Source organism: Dioscorea cayenensis, chromosome 11 (genome assembly GCF_009730915.1).
Source record: "Dioscorea cayenensis subsp. rotundata cultivar TDr96_F1 chromosome 11, TDr96_F1_v2_PseudoChromosome.rev07_lg8_w22 25.fasta, whole genome shotgun sequence".
Lineage (NCBI taxonomy): Eukaryota > Viridiplantae > Streptophyta > Magnoliopsida > Dioscoreales > Dioscoreaceae > Dioscorea > Dioscorea cayenensis.
The window spans coordinates 7,073,611-7,093,501 of record NC_052481.1 but is presented as its reverse complement, the minus strand read 5'-3'; the positions used below and the strand labels follow the sequence as shown (position 1 = coordinate 7,093,501).

General features: G+C 36.2%; 1 non-coding gene across 1 annotated transcript; it reads right to left on the bottom strand.

The window, feature by feature from the left end:
- Positions 1 to 17,025: 17,025 nt before the first annotated feature.
- LOC120272940 lies at positions 17,026 to 17,132 on the bottom strand. Its single transcript, XR_005540471.1, has one exon. It is a non-coding gene; the product is annotated as a small nucleolar RNA R71 (small nucleolar RNA).
- Positions 17,133 to 19,891: the final 2,759 nt, after the last annotated feature.

Sequence of the window (19,891 nt, the reverse complement as noted above, 5' to 3'; positions counted from 1 at the left end):
AATATTAATAAATTCAGTAATACTACTATATGGCTTTGCTTGTTTAAGGAAACTAGGTTTGAGAATAATTGAATAATTTGAATTACTGTAATTTTCTTTATTTTGTACATATAGAGTAACCATAAGTTGTTAGTCTTTTATTTTTAAATGTATATCTACTTCTTGAGTCATGGAGGATAAACTTCCATCAAAATTTTAATAAATATAGGGTGGGGTTTTTTTTTTTTAATGTGTCTTCTGCTTACATAAGGAATAATTCTTTCTAATATAAAGCTAGCAAATACTCTTGTATCTATAGATTTTTCTATATCATTCCATTTTAATCCACCCAAATACTATCTTTTATTTCATAGTTTTTCTTTTGGTCGTAGTTGTTCAGTTTAACTTTTAACAATACCTTTTAGGTATTAGCTCGTTGGGAACTACTTCCAATAAATAATCAATTTCCTTCTATTTTATATTCAGTATTATTTTCTTTTATTTTGATGATTGAGTTTTTTCGCTGATATCAAAATCAAAGATTTTTGTTATCTCTATATGTCTAACAAATTCAGGTAAATGAGCTTTTCATATTTCTTCGAATAATTTGAGTATAGAAATATATCCTTTTTCCTCAGTTCACTAGGGTGAGTATTATTTAATGCATAGCTTACCTCTATGTAAATGAGTAATGGCTAGCACTTTTTTCATTAGATATTTTCCTTAAGTCATGTATTTGAAAAAGTCTGAGAAGAAAAATTATATATTTCATTGAAGAAGAAGCTTGGTATAATAAAAAATCTTATACAAAATTGTTGTGATTTATCTACCAAAAATATAATGGTACCTAAAATAGAATACTTAAAATAGAATATACACAAAATCAGGCAAAAACAATTTTTGCTTAATCAAATATTCTATTCCTAGAGAAATGTGAAGAGCTGCCTAATTAGCACAATGTAGCACCATCGACTTAGTATAAGTAATTCCAAGAGAGAGTAGCAAGGAAAGATGGCAACCATATAAGCTTACTAGCTGTTGTGGCCATTGATCTATATTTTGCTTCAGCTAAAGATCGTGATACTATACTTTGCTTCTTTGTCTTCCATGAAACCGAAGTATTTCAAAGCATAATGAAATACCTGGCAGTCAATCATTGTGTGAGTAGGCAGCTTGTCCAATCCAAGTCACAATAGGCTCCCAGTCGTAGATCTTTATCAGCTCTTTGGAAAACACCTTGACCTAGTTGACCATTTAAGTAACAAACTACCTTGATAGTTGCATCCATATGTTCTTATCTTGGTTTCTACAAAAACTGTGTCAAGATATGAACAACATAAGATATATCTAGACATGTGATCATGAGGTAGATCATAAGGCCCACTAGATGTTGATAAATGCAAGGGTCATCTGACTCCCCATAAGCCAAACTAAGTTGGTGATGTTGTTTGATAGGGAAATCAAGTTGTTAGCATCTTGAAGCCCATACACTGCAATGATGTCAAGCGCATACTTCCCTTGACAAAGTGTTCGCCCATCAGAACTCTATGCAACTTCAATACTAAGGAAATACTTGAGTTCCCTGAGATCCTTGATGTGAAAAAATCGATCTTGGTAGCATTTCAATTATATGCGTGATGCCTTATTATTTTCTCCAAATATCAAGTCATCCACATACTCAAGAATACCGTAAAAAGTGCTACCTTGATGGTAAGTGAAGAAGAAGTAATCTGTGAGTGACTGTTCAAAACCATTATCTCACAAAGCACATAAAGCTTTGTGAGCCAATTACTTGAAGCTTGACATATGCCATAGAGAGACTTACATAATCTGCACATCTTTCAAATGGTTAAGGAGACAAAACTTAGTGAAGGTTTCATATAAACCTCCTCATCTAAATCCCCATATAAAAAGGCATTATAGACATCCATCTGATGTAAATCCTTTGGTAACTGCTATAGCAAGAAAACTCTGTACATTGACTAGATTTGCTACAAGAGTAAAAGTCTCGTGAAAATCAATCTCTTCCACTTGCTTGAATTCCTTCCTAACTAGTCCTACCTTGTAGCATTCTATAGTGTTATCCACATGATAGTTGATTTTATAGACCGACTTGTAACCAATGGGCTTTTTCCCTATCAACAAATCCGCCATTGCCCAAGTTCCATTCTTTTCCAAAACCTCAACCTCCTTGGACATTACCTCGCACTATAAAGGATCCTGCATGACCTCTTCATGGGTCTTAAGTTCAACACTTTTGTAAAGGCTATGGAGAATTTTCTATGCGCACGAGAAAATCTATCATATGTGACATAATTAGTGAGTAAATAGGGTGTACTTGAGGAGTCATCATGTAACAAGAGAGATATGGAAGGGTCTGACTATCTTAAATTGGTTTCATTCAAACTATTTGCCTCGGATGTCACCACAACTTCGTTCCTATGTCTTGACCCAGCATGTGTCTCAGCCACTACTATTGTGTAGACTACATAGTCTTCCAACCATTCTTGTGTTCTCATAGCCTGTCTTACATGCTTTGTACTTTGCGAGTCAACTTCTCTCATCATAATTGAACCATTACTCCCCCTCTCCTCATGCCCATTATCATTGCTACGAGTCTTCCCAACTAAGAGTTCATTATTATTCATGTGGTGTGATTCCTCCAAGCAACATCATCTGTGAGCCCCACCCCTTAAATTAGATTCTAGCCGTCAATGCAAACTTTTTCAATCAGAGCCATTGATTTATAAGATTTTAAAACCCTTGTTCTTATCCTTGCGGTTACCAAATATTACGATCTGACTGCAGCTCCACCGCCCACGATCTCATATTGTTGTAGAAAAAAAAAAGAACCCTAGCCCTCCTTTCCTTTACTTCATGGTGGTGCTGGCGGCAAGGACGAGTGGATCTTCTTATCAAGAGTTGTTTTGTTTCTTTCAAGGTAGGATCTTTGAGCTTTGTGCATAATATTTATGATTATTATTGATGCCGGTTGGCTCTAGATTTCTTTATTTCTGAAACCCTAAAATTTGTTCCTATTTGTGATTCACTTTTAAACCTTAGATTTAGTCCTTGAGTTTCAAAGGTTTGTTCCCAATTTGTAGTTGAGGGAATATTGTTCCACTTTTGATGTGTGCACCTAAACATATTCAAAGGATCTTTGACCGTGATGTTTTTATGGATTTAATCATGTCTCAAGGATGAGATTTTGCATGATATATTTTATGTAATGTGAAGTATAGTTGATTGAGGTATAATCTTTCGCCTTGAGAAAGGAATTGTTAGTTGATTTAATTTGATAGGTTCCAGATTTTCATTTTTGACAATAGCAAAAATCCCTCTCCAATTTTAGGGATCTTAGAGGAAGAATTTGGAGGAGGGTAAAATATGAAAGTTGTAGATTTTGATGTTATCTAAATACTTGCAAAATTTCAGATTTTATGCATCTGTAGTTTGTGAGATATAGCCTCATTAGTATAATTGTATCGGATGATATTTCTGTGCAGAACTTGAAGAATCATGGTCAATTTTGATGATCAGGAATATTTAATTAGATAAGGTGAAAAATAAGAAAGCTGTTCATTTTTGAGTTGTCTGATTTTCAGTAAAAGTTCATTTTGGAGTTGTAGGCTGACAGATATGCATATTTTAAAAGTATATGTCTGAATTATAAGTTGCAGAAATAGTTGGAGATTCAATTGAATGTTAAAAATTGAGTATTACTCTAAATTATGTGAATTTTGGATATGTCATAATGTTTGGTGTCTATTATTCCCAGAATTTTGAAATTTATAATTTGGAAAAGTATATGTGAAGTTATGAGGGTTTTAGTACTCATTGATCTTGTTGGAATTATTGATATGGCTTTTAGAGTGGGTAATTGCTATTGTACCCTCACAATTATCAATATTTGGGAATGTTGAATAATAGTTTGAACTTTTTGCATTTGTACCCTTCTAAAAATCTTTTTTTTATACTATTGCTTGTTAGCCTCGATTTCGTTATTGAAAACTAATAGGATCTCTTCCCAAATATAGGACATGCCAAAGGTGTAAGGTTTTGGAAAATTTTTGGGCGTTAATCAGGTAAGTATGCCACATATAAATCTGTTTATATGTGTACACTCTAATTTTTGAATATTTGGGATTTTTTTTTGAGAAGAATACTGTTTTTATTTATTTGTATTTTAAATCATTTATTTATTATTATTTTCGGATTTATTTTAAAATTCATTTAAATATCACGTTAGTGATATGGTAATTTGGTTTATATTTACTTAAAGATTTGATATCTGTTTAAAAGTTTTGGAACTATTAAATGTTGATTTATTTAAACTTTGAATTTATTATGTACTTTATTTAAACATCCGATTATATCATTCCCGAGTTTTATTTCATTTGTTAAATTCAGATATTTTAATTTTTGAATTTCGGATATTATATTTAAAATCTGAATTTTTAATTCATTTCATTAAATTCAAGATTTCTAATTTTTGAATATCAGATACTTAGTTAATTTATGATTATTTTACGTATTTAAATTTCAAATTTTCTATTTTCTTATTTTGAGTATTTTATTTAATTTTTGTTTAGCAAATATTATTATTTTTATTATCTGTTAATGTATGGATTCTATTAATTGCTTTATTTTGTTATGATAAAAATGGGATCATGTTACTATAAATTCTTGTAATTTCCCCGATTAGCTTATTGTTTTGTCAACATGAAGTATTTTGACATAGAAACTAGTCCCCAATTAACTATGCAGTAACCCTGTCACTGGCGGTTAAACACTGACCGTGTCGACACGTATTTTGTTCTAGAAATTATAGTTTCCCACCGCTTGCCGTCGGTGAAGAATATCGGCCTTTGATAATTTTGGCTCGGGGTCACCGAGGGTAAAAATATGACTTTTGATAAATTTTGTCTCGGGTCACCGAGGGTAAATATATGAATTCTGTGATTTTGTTTTGGCAATAGTTGCTTGGGGGGCATATATGCTCAGTTTTGACATCTTTGTTTACTTGAAATAATTCTGATTTCCGATTTTCTCATTTTGATAAATTATGATTTTGTGTAAATGATCCCAAAATTTTTAGTGGGTGCTTACTAGGCTGTCAAGCTTATAATTTGCTGTTTAATATCTTTTCAGATCAAGAGTAGAGTTGAGTGGCGGATAGCCTAGCGGGGGTCGTTAGGCAATCGTTGAGTATTAGCATGTAATAAGTCCCCTTTTTTTGTGGGCCTTTGTTTTATTTGAATAACTTTATATTGTTTTTTGCAATCCACCGAGTTTGATTCTTTGCTCTGTTTTCGATCAGGTTTTGAGGCCTTGTATGCCTACTTGGTTTCGGCCTTGTAGGTGTACGGCCGTTTGTCGGCGTCCCGGGTCCATAGAACTGGGTTCGGGGTGTGACATCATCATTGAAAATTGGTCCTCCTTTGTTAATGGGCCAACTTTGTTCCCACTCAACTTGTTAAAAAGGAAAAGCTAGCTCATCAAATATCACATCTTTTGACACAAATATCTCCTTTGTTTCCAGCTCATAATAGCACCAACCCTTTTTCTTATAAGGATAGCTAAGGAATATACATCTCCTTCCTCTCGGGCCAAATTTATCTCCTTTGTTTCCAGCTCATAATAGCACATGATCATGAGATGACTTCTTTCCATGAAACATCTCATGTACCAAGTCTTGTAGTAGGTGATTTATTAATAAGGTGCATTGTTGCCAACACATACTCGCTCCAAAACTTAATGGGCAAACCAGCTTGGAAACTAAGAGCCCTTGCTACATTAAGAATATGCCTATGTTTTCATTTAACTCTACCGTTTGTTGTGGTGTGTTGTTGCAACTAGTTTAATGAACCATATCTTCCTGCCTATAAAACTCCAACATTAGTCATGACTTAAATTCTTGTCCACTGTCACTTAGTACAAATTTAGCAGATTTTCCATATTGCAGTTTTAGCTATCATGCAAAAAGTAACAAATAATTGTCTTGCCCCTCTCTTTTCAATAATCAAATAGACCCATCTACCCTACTATAGTCATTTACAGTAGTAAAAAAATTATGAACAAGATAAAAAAAATATTCAAGGAAATATTATCACAATAATCAAAACTTAATAATGTCTCAATAATGTCTATTTTGCATGACAACAAAGCTTTTCTGGAAGAAGTCATCAATACTAAAAAGAAACTTAAGATGTTGGAGGGTCTGATAAGAATAGACTTATTGATAGTGTCGAGATGATGGGCCACTGTAATGAAATACAACTAGCCAATTTGATGTCAGTGCGGGCATTAGCGTGCACACCCACGCAGACCTAACGGATGATCTAACTTTGTCTCGTTGCCTGACCAGTGTCATCTATTTTTTTACTGAGATAAGGCTCCTTACCAGTGTGCGATGAACCCTATTTTATTGCAATATGAATTCATACTTTGAGCTGATTTTTAGTCTTGAATTTTCTTAAAATATAAAACACAAAACTATTGCATTGCTACTAACACAACCGCCAAAGTAAGACCAAAGTGGGTATAATGTATCTAGCTATAGATAGAGAGATTAAACATTAACAAACTCGGACAGTTTATTATTTGTATTATTATAAATTTTATTACTTTGATGATAGAGAATCTGCATCTTGATTGACATCAGGTTAAAATAGAGAGATGATCAACATTGACAATATCATCATCGTATTTGATTTAATCAAGGACAAGAATGAGACCTATTACAAATGCAACATCAAAGAGAGGCTAGACATGGAGGCAGAACACATCCCTGTTGGGCACAACATGTATGTGTTCATCCACTTTTTGCTTGATCTCTTCTACTCTAACTTCCACTCTTCTCGCGTCTAGAGTACTGACATGACCAATTGCATGCATGTACTGCAACTGCACGGGTGTCAAAGTAATAAAATACCCGGTGAGATGGGTAGTCCAATCCATAGGGGACGAAAGTATTAGTAGTAACCACTTCTCAGTTATATAGTCGGAATCAAGAATTGTGATGAAATGAACTTAATTGCAAGAATACAAATAAGCAAGCAAAGGGAAAGTAGAAAACAAGGGAGATCTCAATTAATAAAGATGAGGTACCCGGGCAATGCTCCCCCTAGGATCTAACATGAAGCACAAGACTTATTAAATGTTTCTAAACTGAGTTAGATAAGTTGAGGTAATTCAAGAACAATCTGTCCTTGCATCCAGGCCACAGATACTAGTCCCCTATGAGGTCCGGTGGAGAAATCACTTAATCTCGACACCTCACACCACATATGACCGCAATAAAATCTAGGGATACCTAAGAGTACAACCGATTCCTAAAAATAGATCCAACCCTACTTCTAGGCGAAAGATCTCTAACCCCCTACAAGGTCCCAGTGGAGAAATCTCTCAATCTCATGCCTCACACCAATTATGGTTGCATAACGCTTAGGGAATATGGAGATAGGAAGCACTCATAGGAGGAGAAAGGGGACACTCCACTATCTTATGACTCACCCTCTTAACCTTCTTCAATCTTGAAGTTCTAACCCTAATGGAGACCTCTCTCTCACCAAGGCAACAAATCATGCATTACCAATCAATCACAAGGATCAATATGACATGCAAGTAATGAGAAAACAAGATTAAAACTCAAATAAACTCAGATTTAATAGGATACATAAAGTAAATCAATACAAAAGATAAGATCCTAGGGTTCACATGCCCAAATATCTACTAGGGTTTAGCCCTCAATGGGGAAAATTACAAAGCAAAGAATAATGCAATGGAAAGTAATGTAAACCATGGAATAAAATCCCCTTGAAGTTGTAATGATGGCCTTGATCAGTCGCTCAACGTCTTGAGGGATCCCTCTCTGAAGTTAGGTTGCCGAAGACTCCCTCGATGCTATGACGGAGAAAAGATCTATTAAAGTTGGTGAAGAACTCCCCCAAATTCGCCAAAGACCTCTTCTTGAAACTCTAGCCGCTTTGCCCTTCAAACGCTAGCAAAAAGTTTCCAAAGAATAGGGCAAAAGGGCTATTTATAAGCCTAAACCACGTCTGTCATGTGCCTCCATGCGACCGTGTGAGATTTCACGCACCCACTTGAGCTGTAGAAATTTCCACGCGACTGTGTGGAATTTTCACGCTGTCGTGTGAACAGGGGTTTTACTACAGTACTTCTATAGTAAAATGTTACAGTATTTTACTACAATATTCTTCATAAATGAGGCTCACATACTCTTCTCTTGAGGCCACATGGTCGGGCACAAGTCCATGTGGTAGGTTATAAGACTTTTCATCGTTGAATCATAATTTGGAAGCTCTTGCATTTTCTCACAAGTAGGGACATTGCTGTGTGACTACCTTTGTGCCCTTCAAACTCACAAATTGGCTTGAATTTTCTTGAAAGTTGGCACACACCTCCATGTACATGAGCTCATCTTGTGTCTTGATCGTTCAGTGCCACATGTGGTGCTACCAATTTGAGATAATAGACCTCTCCTTGAAGCTCACTTGTTCCAATCTAGCTCCTTGAAGTTCAGTCCTAAGTCAAACACATATTATCACAAAATGTCACAAGAAAATCAGAATCAATAATCAACTAAAATGGAAATTAGGCTACAAGTCAACTAAGCACTTAAGGAATAGTTTGCAAATTGATATGTTTCCCTAAGAATAGCTTCCTGTTCTTGGTTGTCAAGGTCTTGGCTCCATTGGGTAATTCGACGGGCATTGGTTATACAATTCCACACATCTGACATGAATTCTAGAGAGCCTGTCACATGGTGAGATGCACCACTATCTATTATCCAAATATGACTTTTCTTGCTGAAGAATTTCTCACTACCTACTTTGGTTGGCTTAAGCTAAGTCAAAAGCTGTTGAAACTGCTAGCCCATAAGCGCCAAAGAGATGTCCTATCTCGATCCTCCTTTAGGTGTTTAGGTATGTGCTACTCATGCCATGGTTAGTGATTGCGTTGGTTAAAAGTGTAAGACAAAGTAATGGTTTCTGCTCTTGTGTTAATCTTTGCTTGTTTTCTTAAACTTTTGATTTTGAACAATGAATGCCATGTGCTCCACCTTCTCAACTTGTCTCCTTGCCACCTCTTGGTGCTTTTCTTCTTTAATGACCATAATGTATACTAGACTGAAAGATGGAAGGGGTTCCATCCCAAGTATTTGCAATTAAACCATCCCAAAAATAGAATCTTCCAATCCCATGAAAAATTGGTAGATCTTTTCTTCTTCTCTTTCCTTCAAGAAATCTTGTGTGACTCGGTTGCCATCACATGAGAAATTCTTCCCACATATCCTTCAATTTTGTGTAGTATGACGTTACCATCACACCCTTTTGTTTTAGTGAATTGATGTTAGTTTTGAGCTGATAAATTCTTTGAGCATTACTCACAACAAATCATTCCTCTAAATCATTCTAGATCTCATTCATCATCTCTGTGTAGGTGATGCTTGGTTGCAATGCTCTGTTAATGGAGTTGAAAATCCATGAGATCAACATGGAGTTATGATAGGGATGCATGCAAGTGCACGTGTCGATCATGTAATAAAGTGCTCAAAAGCAAGGTAGAATCCATAGGGACTAAATAGTAGAAGTACTAACTCCAATCTTGTTATCTAGCTAAGAACAAAGTATCAATGAGTGTCAGATCAACTAAACCTAAGAATGGAAAGGACCAAAATCACAAATTAAGGGTTGAGGAATCAATAAGAGAAAAAGGTGACTGGATAAGATTTCACTTGGGAATTTAGAGTTAAAATAATTGCAATTAAATATAGATAAACCCTAGTATTGTTGGACGGAGGGATTTCAAATATATATGGGGTGATCTTTCAAGACTCCCCAATACCTAGTCTGATGTTATGGTAGGATTGAATCTCTTTTAATCCAACTTGCGCACGATTGCATAGAACTCTAGGAGATACCTAATAGAAATCGGAGCTCTCGCTTCATGACTCTAATCTAGAGAAATCACATGTGGCTTATCTCTAATGCACACTCTTGATTCCCTTCATCTATGGATGATCTTACGCTATAAATCTCTCGATCTCAATCATGAAATCAATATGAAATAACCACTCTTGTTATGCTAGATCAATAATATAAAGACATTGATAAACCTAACAAGTCGAAGGAAATCTATATTATAAGCAATATCAAAATGAAATCATCCCAAGCTACATTAATCTGGATACCCAAGGAAGTAAGCCCTCCATGGGGTCAATGTTCAAATCGAAGCAATGGAAATAAAACCCTAAATCAATATCTATGGTAGAAAAAACCCCCTCTTTATGTCTCGGTGTAGGATACATGTGAGCTGATATCGTCATCCTTGGATCATCACTCTGGCGATCCTTTTGAACTCCTCCTTCTTCCTTAGATTGGCCTCGAAACCCTAGCCATCAGCCCTGAGTTACTTTCCCAAATTCGGATCCCCTCATAACTCTTTTTTAGCTTTCTATTTATATCCCCAGGAATCTGGACATTACATGGGAAAGTACACAGGCATGTACTTTGTACGTGTAAATCTCTGGATGAATCAAGAACTCTATCCCTAGGGTATACAGCCGAGTGTATACGGTTGTGTATCTCTTCGTCTGGTTATATATATCTTTGGATGATATTCTCTTCAGTTCTTGGGATGCATAGGCATGTGTTTCTCTTCAGCCCGTGTTCTCCTCTGGATCATATTCTTTAAAACCCTAGATGTACACGGGTGTGTACATCATTTACATGACTGTGTTATTCTAGGGAGGACTTGAGTCTGGGGCACGGTCATGTACACGGCTATGTGAATAGCATGTGTATTTCTTTGGATGCTCATCTTTCTGAAGACTAAAAGGTACACGGGCAAGTACACATGTGTATACCTTACTCGTGTATTTCTCTGTTTGTTGCTTTTGGCCCTGTTTTACTCCCGATTTCATTTCTTTGGCTTTCATTGTGCTTTTTTTGTCTAGGAAGCAAAAATGGAATAGACTAAGTACCAATTATCCATTTAAAACTCTCTTGTAGACCATTTAAGTGCATGATATAATTAATATAATAAGTATAATATAGCACTTATCAAGTTACAAGCCTCCTAGAGACCCACCTTTTGCGAGCCCTCTTCTAGTTGTGCAGAGACTAGTCAATAAAGCTAAGTTTGTTTTCTGCCATCAAACCATTCCACATGGCCTTCTTCCACATGCCATAATTTCCTTCTACTAACAAACAAGTCATAAAGATAACTCCCAAATGCCATTTACTTGGCCATAGGAATGGTGGCCTTGCTTGACTTGGTGTTTTGGCTCATTCTTTAACAAGGAAAAATGTATATCAATGTCGAAGATCCATCACTGCTTTAATACCATGAAAAAGTTTAAGGAGAAAAATTATATATTTTATTGAAAGGAGCTAGATGTAATAATCCATCTTATACATAATTGTTGTGATTTATCTAACAAAATGTAATGCTTAATCACTAACAGAATATAGACAAAATCACTAACAAAGTGTTAGTCTTAATCACTAACAATATTTGCTTAATCAAATATTTTATTCCTTAATAGTATTAGTCTTAATAATTTATCAAAGTGTTAATCTTTGATACTAATTCCATGTATAAGATAAATTGTAAAAACAAATTTTCTACATGTTAAGTTTTCTTGAAGTACTCCTATTATAGCATGTCATCTAATTTTCATTCTATCTTCTAGAATTGCTACATCTGAAGAACTATTTTTTCCTTCTCTAAATGTGGCTTTAGACATAGTTCGTTTGGCTCCTGCAAAAATAAATAGCCTATTTAATTTTGTTTTGTTTTAGGTAAATTCTCTATTTGCCTTCTTATATCTTCTCTTGTGATTAGTGGTAGAGAAACTATGTTGGTAATATTTCTCATCTCTATCGGGCTTCATAATACTTTTCCCATAATATATAATACATGTTTTTTTTTTCTTTTTTATATCTATGAAGGATACAATTTTGAATCATTCTTCCTTTTCCCATAATATATAATACATCTTAGGTGTTGTTTGGATCAGCTTATAGCTGACCCAAAAGCACTTATTTTATAAGTTAAGTGCTTATGAGATTTTATATTGTGTTTGGATGGGCTTTTTTGAATAAGCTCAAGCTGTGAAATAAGCTCAAATACAGCTTATTTTATAAGCTGCCAAAGACTAGCTTATGGAAATAAGCTGTTTTTGATAAGCTATTTTGGTTAAGTGCATTTACTAAAATGCCCTCAGTCAATCCAGTAAAAAGGTATTTTAGTAATTTTTTACTGTAAAAGTAATTTTTAAATAAACATCCATACATTTTCACAACTACAGAAGTGTTTCTGAAACTAATACATCCAAACGAAAAAATATGCATAAGCACTTAACTTATTCTAAAAGTACTTTTTCCAAAAGTGCTTCTACAAAATTTAAAAAAAAAAGCACTTTTTTTAAAAGCCAATCCAAACAACCCCTAAATGCTTTTATTATTTTTTGGATATAACTTTATCAATTATAACTCAATGTAATACTCACCTTCTTTCTCTTGAGATTCTTGGATGAGTTTTTTTTTTTAATTATTATTTTGAGTTACTTCCATCACTATTTAGATAGTATGTAGATTGATTTTCACTTTCTTTAAAAAAGTCTTCTGCCTCTTCTATTTCATCCAATTCTAGGATTTTAGTATTCATTTCTATTTTAAGTCATTCATTATTATAATGACCTTTTTCCTTATATAGAAAACATCTACATTTTTTTTTGGTTGATATATTATTTTATAACATTTTTTTTTTATTAATTTTCTTATTTATCTTTTTTATTTATCTTTTTGTACTATATCTTTTATTTTTTTTTTTATGTTTCCTTGTATAATAAGAACGGCCAATTGGTTTGCTTGTTTTCTTGTTTATTCTCGATTTGAGATACCGTTCTTCTAGTTTTCTTTGTAAAAAATCTATCTTCAATTTAACTTGGATATTCATTAATTAATTTAATTCCCCATGGTTTGGGTATTTTATTATAGAACTTGTCAAAACGCATTGATTTATTAGCATTTCCTCCGGAGTAAAATTGATAGTAATATTTTTGAAAAGTACTAATATATTCTTCTCTTCTATAAATATCACATGATGTTAGATTTATTAATAAATGCCCATATGTGTTTTTTATTTTTGTTTTTCTATATCTTGATTTTGGTTTTATGTTTCTCCTAGGAACTATCTTCTTAATCCATTTTCAAAGTTATCTATTACTTGAGATTGTTGTTACTGATGGGCTATTTTTGATTTCTTATTTCTGAGTTGATTAAATTCCTTTCTCCAATCAGATACTATTCCTTTAAATATTAATAGGCATTAAATTCCTTAAGTCTTAGAATCCCGATCATTTCTAGATACTATAATAAAGGCAACCTTAGCTTAATTAGTAATTGATCTATTTACATCTTTAACATAATCTAGTTCTAGACATATACTTTATATTGACATATTTTGACAATTTAATTCCTAATTTTCCGTTATGGCCTAGCTTGTAGCACCTCATTTTCTTTCAAAACCTAGAAATGTTACTAATCAACATCTTGCAAATATTGCACCATATATTTTACTTACTTATACTTGGTTCTCTGTTACTTTGAGCTGACTGCTTGCAAGTCTTCTTCCTAGTATTGCCTTTTCTTTGAGAAATTCACTAGAATTTTAGGGAATTCTAAGCTTTGAAGCTCAACCTCGACTGTGATCACTTCAACTAAGTTATCCCAGTGCTATAGTCTCCTTTCCTCATGTGACTCCAAGGAATTAATTAATTATTGAATTGAAAGAGTTGATGGGTCTTTCGATGCTTGAATAGAAGACTCAATGTGGTTGTGCCTACTAGGTTTTCTAATTAAGGTAGTCAAAAAACGTTTTTTGACTACCTTCTGATCAAAGGTCTCTTTGCCATAGGCTTGCATCTAATTAACAATCTCAATCACTCTTGAAACATGCTCCTTTATTTTCTGACTCCTTCATACACAGATTCTAGAATTGTCTTATCAAAGTTTGGAGCTTTATTGTGATTATTTTTGCTGATCCTTATAACTCCTCCTGTAATATTTCCCACACCTCTTTTGCCTTCATTGTACCAATAATTTAAGGAAAATGTTTTTTGCAGCAACCTGCTGAATTAAAAAAAGGCTTTAGAATATTTCATTTGGTCTTCTGCTAGCTACTTTGCTTCTTTTTCTATTGGTTAACTCGCAACAGTATAGTCAGTGTAACTTTTGTCAACAATATCCATAATCACTATAACAGCAGTAGCATTCGCATCTTTATCATCCACATATCCCAAATTCCCCCATTGAATAGGGAGACCATAGATTACACCTTACCTGTGCTGGTATTTAAAGCCATTATCTTGGCATGCATTTTCTAACTTCATAAATGCTGACTCGCTATTTTGTCTACGCTTACATTCTAACATGGCCTTGATACTAGTTTTTGGAAAATATTGTGATGAATGAAACTTTGTGATTGGATACTTAGACAAAGAAAAGACAAGGATTTGATATGAAAGAAAAAGAGGACTAGTTACACACATACAACATGTCACACCCCGAACTTGACCAAGCCTACCCGAAGCATAAACAAATGGCCATACAAGCACACTGTGAGAACCAAATGACATGAAGGCCCTCAAAACTTGCTTTAAATAAACCATAAAATTCCAGAGAACCATAAAATTTTAGAATGTAAAAGTCAATAAACTTCGGAGTACAGAAGGTTGAAGGTTTCAAATAAAGTTCAAGACCTACAACATGGGCCTATATAAAATAAAAATAATAATAACTCAATCTATTTTGAAAATACTCTAGGTACTCGATGCTCACAACTAAGTTCTTTGTGAATTGAAAAAAAGTATAAGCAAAAGTTTATGAACTTGACAATCCAGTATGTAAACCTCAAAAAAATAATTGGGATCATATAGGCTTCCAAAATTTAGATTGATATACATATATATATATATATATATAATAGCACATTATTATAAAAAATGTTGTTCTTAATGCCTGAGCAAATCAATAAAGAATGAAATCCAAAACTTAATAATTTATCAAAAATATGTCTCCCAAACCATCACCAAAATCGAATTTCATAGGTCATTAATTTATACTAGGTAATCTGAGTCAGAAATTCATTTATTTATTCTCGGTGACCTAAGCTAGATTAATTATCAGAGGTTGTGATTTCTTTACTTGTGGAATGATGCAAAACTTTAATCTCTTTTCATAGTGGTGCATGTTGGCATAGTCAGTGTTTGACACCGATGATAAGGTTATTGCATAGTTTATTTGGAGATTACAAATAGTTATAACAAATAACTTGGTGTCGACAATATTAATAAAATCAGAAATTGGATATATCAATGGTTGCAAAGGTAGCAAATATTTATCAAAATAAAATCCATAAATTTTCAAATCTTTATCTAAGTAGGAGTAGAGAGTAATTTTGATGCTACATAATTTTTCATGCTCCCCTTTTTCAATAAAAATAATGTGGCAGTTCGACCATTTTCCTACTTCCTTGCTTTGTTTTCGACTTGTTCCTTGTGTGTATCTCTAGCGTGTGAACTTTCTTGGTTGTCTTTTGGTGTTAGGATTTGAGTTAAGGTTAAGTGGCGGCAAGAAGAGATGGGGAAAACCCTTGAAAGTTGGCCAAAGGCCTTGTGGCCTCCCTTGGGGCACAAGGGAACCTATTAAGCTCCTTTGGAAGCCTCAAGGCCTCTCTTGCAGCCACAAGGGAGCCTGTAAAGCTTCTCTAGATTCCTTCACGGCCTTCCTTGCGGCCGCAAGGGAGCTAGTGAAGAGGACCCAATAATGGGGTTTCTAGGGCCTCTAGGGCTTTAAAAAGCCCCTTTTGGCTCTTTCTTTTGCCCCTTCTTATCATTCTTTTTCTCCCCTTCTCTTTTCCTTTTTAGACCTTCTTTTTCCACTCTTTAATCTTCACTTTTCTTGGCTTGGACTTGGAGTTAGAGGCTTGAGGATCTCTCCCCCCTCTCTTGTGAAGACTTTCCTTGAGTATTAAGGAGCTTGAAGGTATAGTTTTTCTCCTTCTTCTTCCCTTCTCTCTTGTGGTGTTTCTTTGAGTTTGTTTGGTTGGAAATCCTTGGTTTATGTTGGGTCTTGAGTTTGGAGTCTTGATTTGGTTGTTTTTCCTTGGTTTGATGAAGGATTGAGAGAGAGATCCTTCAACTCCTAGGTTAGAGTTATCGTAGCACATGTGAGTTTTCCTTGTTTTCTACATTTCTTTGGCTTAGAGTGAGACCTAGCCCTCTAGAACTTCACTAGTACCTGAGGTTTAGTTGAGCAAGCCCTAGAGTGGATTAGGGTTGTTTGGTAGAAGGAAATTAGGGTTTCTTTTCTTGGTTTTTGTATTAATCTTTGATGTTATTTGTTATTCTTTGGTAAGGAGGAGAAATGTTGGCTCGAGGCAAAGAGTTAGCTGAGGATTAGCTTGCAAGGAAGAGAAATCATCAACTTTGTGAGTGGGACTATTAAACATGACTCTATTAGAAGATTATCAATATTAATATGTTTATATAATCTATCTTACTTTATGATATTTTGTTGGTTATTAAGATTGATTTTGAGATGTTTATTGCCCTTAAATGAGTTTATTTCTTGATGCCTTTCTTATGCAAGTTTGTATTCAAATGGAAAGATTTCTTAGTTGTCACTTAAGTTTCTTATTGTGTCGTGATTCAAGTTAAACTATTTTGAGTTGTATGTGCATCATTCCTTGTGGAATAGATGGTGATTCTTGATTTATTTGAGTATTATGTTGGCTATTGCATTCCCTATAGAGTTGTGCTTATTGTTAAGTTTGTATGGTGATACCCTACTACAGTAGGAGGTCTCCACGGCAAGTCTTTTGAGGTGGCGTGGTAGACCGGCTGATTACTATAAGGGCAAGTTTAGGTGGGAGTCTAGAATCTTGATTGTCACTACATGGGAGGAGATGGTAGAAGCTTTTCTAGCCCGTTATTTCCCTCCCGGAAAATCAGCAAAGCTTAGGAATGAGATCTCATCCTTTGTGCAGTTGGAATTGGAGTCTCTATTTGAGACATGGGAAAGGTTCAAGGAACTCCTGCGAAAGTGTCCGCAACACGGATTCCCGGAGTGGATGATTGTTCAAACCTTCTACAATGGTTTAAACCCGAGTACAAGGCAACTCTTGAATGCGGCGATAGGAGGTACCTTAGATAGTAAGACCCCCGATGAGGCTCGTCAATTGATTGAGGAAATGGGGTTAAATAGCTACCAGTGGAACGCTAGGAAGAAGAAAAAGGTGGCCGGTCTCCATGAAATTGATGCGGTAACTTCATTGGCGGCCCAAGTGGAGAGTTTGAGTAAGAAGCTAGATCTTATAGCTTTGAATAGAGTTGCGGCCATGACCAATTGCACCGGTTGTGGTGGAGGACATGCTCCCTCCGATTGCCCAATCGTCATTGGTGATGTTTCTTCAGTTGAGAACGTTGACTTTGTAGGTAATGGCATGAGACCTCAATGGAACCCATACAGCAACACCTACAACTCAGGTTGGAAGAATCATCCCAACTTTTCATGGAGTAATCAAGGACCACAGAAGACCATGGGGCCATCGGATTTCCAACAACAACAACAAGCCCCTCAAGTCGAAAACAGAATTTCAGGCTTGGAAACCCGAATGACGGATTTGGAGAAGTACTTGGCTAGATTTGTTCAATCGGCAAATACAAGGTTTGAATCAGTCGAGGCTACACTTCGCAATCACACCGCCTCCTTGCACAACCATAAAAATCAAGTGGGGCAAATTGCGAAGTCCCTCTCCGAAAGGCCACATGGAAGTTTACCAAGCAACACGGAAACCAATCCGAGAGAACATGTGAAGGCGATCACTTTGATAAGTGGTCGTGAGGTTGAAGGGAGGCTTCCGAGTGAAAAGCCGAAAGAACACGCACCCGAGGTTGTAGAGGTTGAGAAGGGAGTAAACAAAGAGAAAGAGGTGGCACCCCCACCTTTCAAGCCAAGAATCCTTTATCCCTCTAGATTGAAGAATGACCAAGGGGATGAACAGTATAAGAAGTTCCTGAGTTTGTTCAAGCAACTCCACATCAACATTCCTTTTGTTGAGGCATTGGCTCAAATGCCTAAGTATGCTAAGTTCCTGAAAGACCTATTGACCAACAAGAGGAAATTGGAGAAGAGTGCTTCAGTGGTGCTAGATGCTTCATGCTCGGTTGTGTTGCAAAAGAATATACCGAACAAGAAAAAAGACCCGGGAAGCTTCATCATTCCGTGTAACATCGGCAACTTAGGTGAGGAAATGGCATTGGCTGATTCAAGGGCAAGTATCAACGTCATGCCATATACTTTCTTCCAAAAGCTAGGCTTAGGAGAGCCTAGGCCTACCCGGATGACTTTACCATTGGCGGACCGAATGGTATGACATCCGAGAGGCATCATTGAAGACGTGCTTATCAAGGTGGACAAGTACATTTTTTCGGTTGACTTTGTAGTGCTAGATGTCGATGAGGATGCAGATGTACCCTTGATACTTGGGAGACCGTTCTTGCGGACTTCCAAAGCATTGATTGACATGGACGGCGGAGAGCTCACATTGAGAGTTGGAGATGACAAGCTCACATACCGCCTTGCTGAAGCTGTGCGGCATTCTCTTGATTTCGATGACACTTTATATTTTCTAGACACTACTAATGAGCTTGTTGATGAATATGTGTAGGAAATGTTCAACCCAGATCCATATGAAGGTTTGTTCGACCAAGAGGAGAGCAATGAAGAAGTAATGATGTTTGGTTCGACGGGAGAAGAAACATCTACTCCGGGGATCTTGAAGAAAGTGCTCCGGAAAATGAAGAGGGCTCGAAGACGCCACCGAAAGCGCTCCAAGATTGTTGGAGACGTAAAGGAGCCAAGGAAGTTGGACGAACCATTGCTAGGTGGTCCGAAGCCCGATAGTACACCCTCTACCCTCAAGAGACTTTGCTCATCATGCTTTCAAGCCATGGGTAAGAGGGCAACCTTCATTCATGAACCCCCGTGAGGTAAGAAAGATACTTCCAGCTTAGTGACGTTAAACAAGCGCTTCTTGGGAGGTAACCCAAGTGTTTACTATTTTCTTACGTTTTAGTTTAGTTTGTTACATGAATAAACTGTCAAGTGTTGGTGTTTTAATGTTTAGATGTTTGTGCTGCAATTTTATTGTGGGTTTTTCAAATTCATCATGTGTTTTATGAAGAATTGGCGAAGGTTGGTCGTTTGAGTTCTATTTCATGTTTTTATCTGGTAAATTTTGCATACTAGGGCAGGCTCTGAGTGTGTAAACATGTTCAGAATATTTCTGCAGAGCCTGCAGGTTTTTTTTCTAAGTCATCCAGAGAAAACACACGGGCGTGTGGAATTTCCGCACGCCCGTGGATGTGTACTGTGAGCTCATCCAGAGAAGGCACAGGGCGTGCGGCCGCCTCGTGGGACGACCATGCATCGGGCGCACGCCTGCGGTACTTTCGCGACGGGCGTAAACTCCCGCGAGTTGGGCGGATTTTTCCCGAGAGCACAGGGCGTGGACTCGCCCTCGTGGGCGACCTTTGTGAACCACACACGGGCGTGGGTAATTTCCGCACGCCTGCGCGAATCTCGCAGGTGTTCCCTCCATTCCGAGAAAAACATGGGGACGCGGGTCGCCTCGTGAGTTGAGCATGTAAATGTCCATGCCCATGGGGAATTTCTGCACGGGCGTGTGTAAGACTTGATATGTTTCTCGGATGTCCAGGGAAGCCACAGGGGCGTGCATCTGCCCCTATGGGTCTGGCGCACGGGCGTGGATATTTTCCGCACGCCCGTGTGAGAGCGTTCTAAGTCAGTGAGAGTTT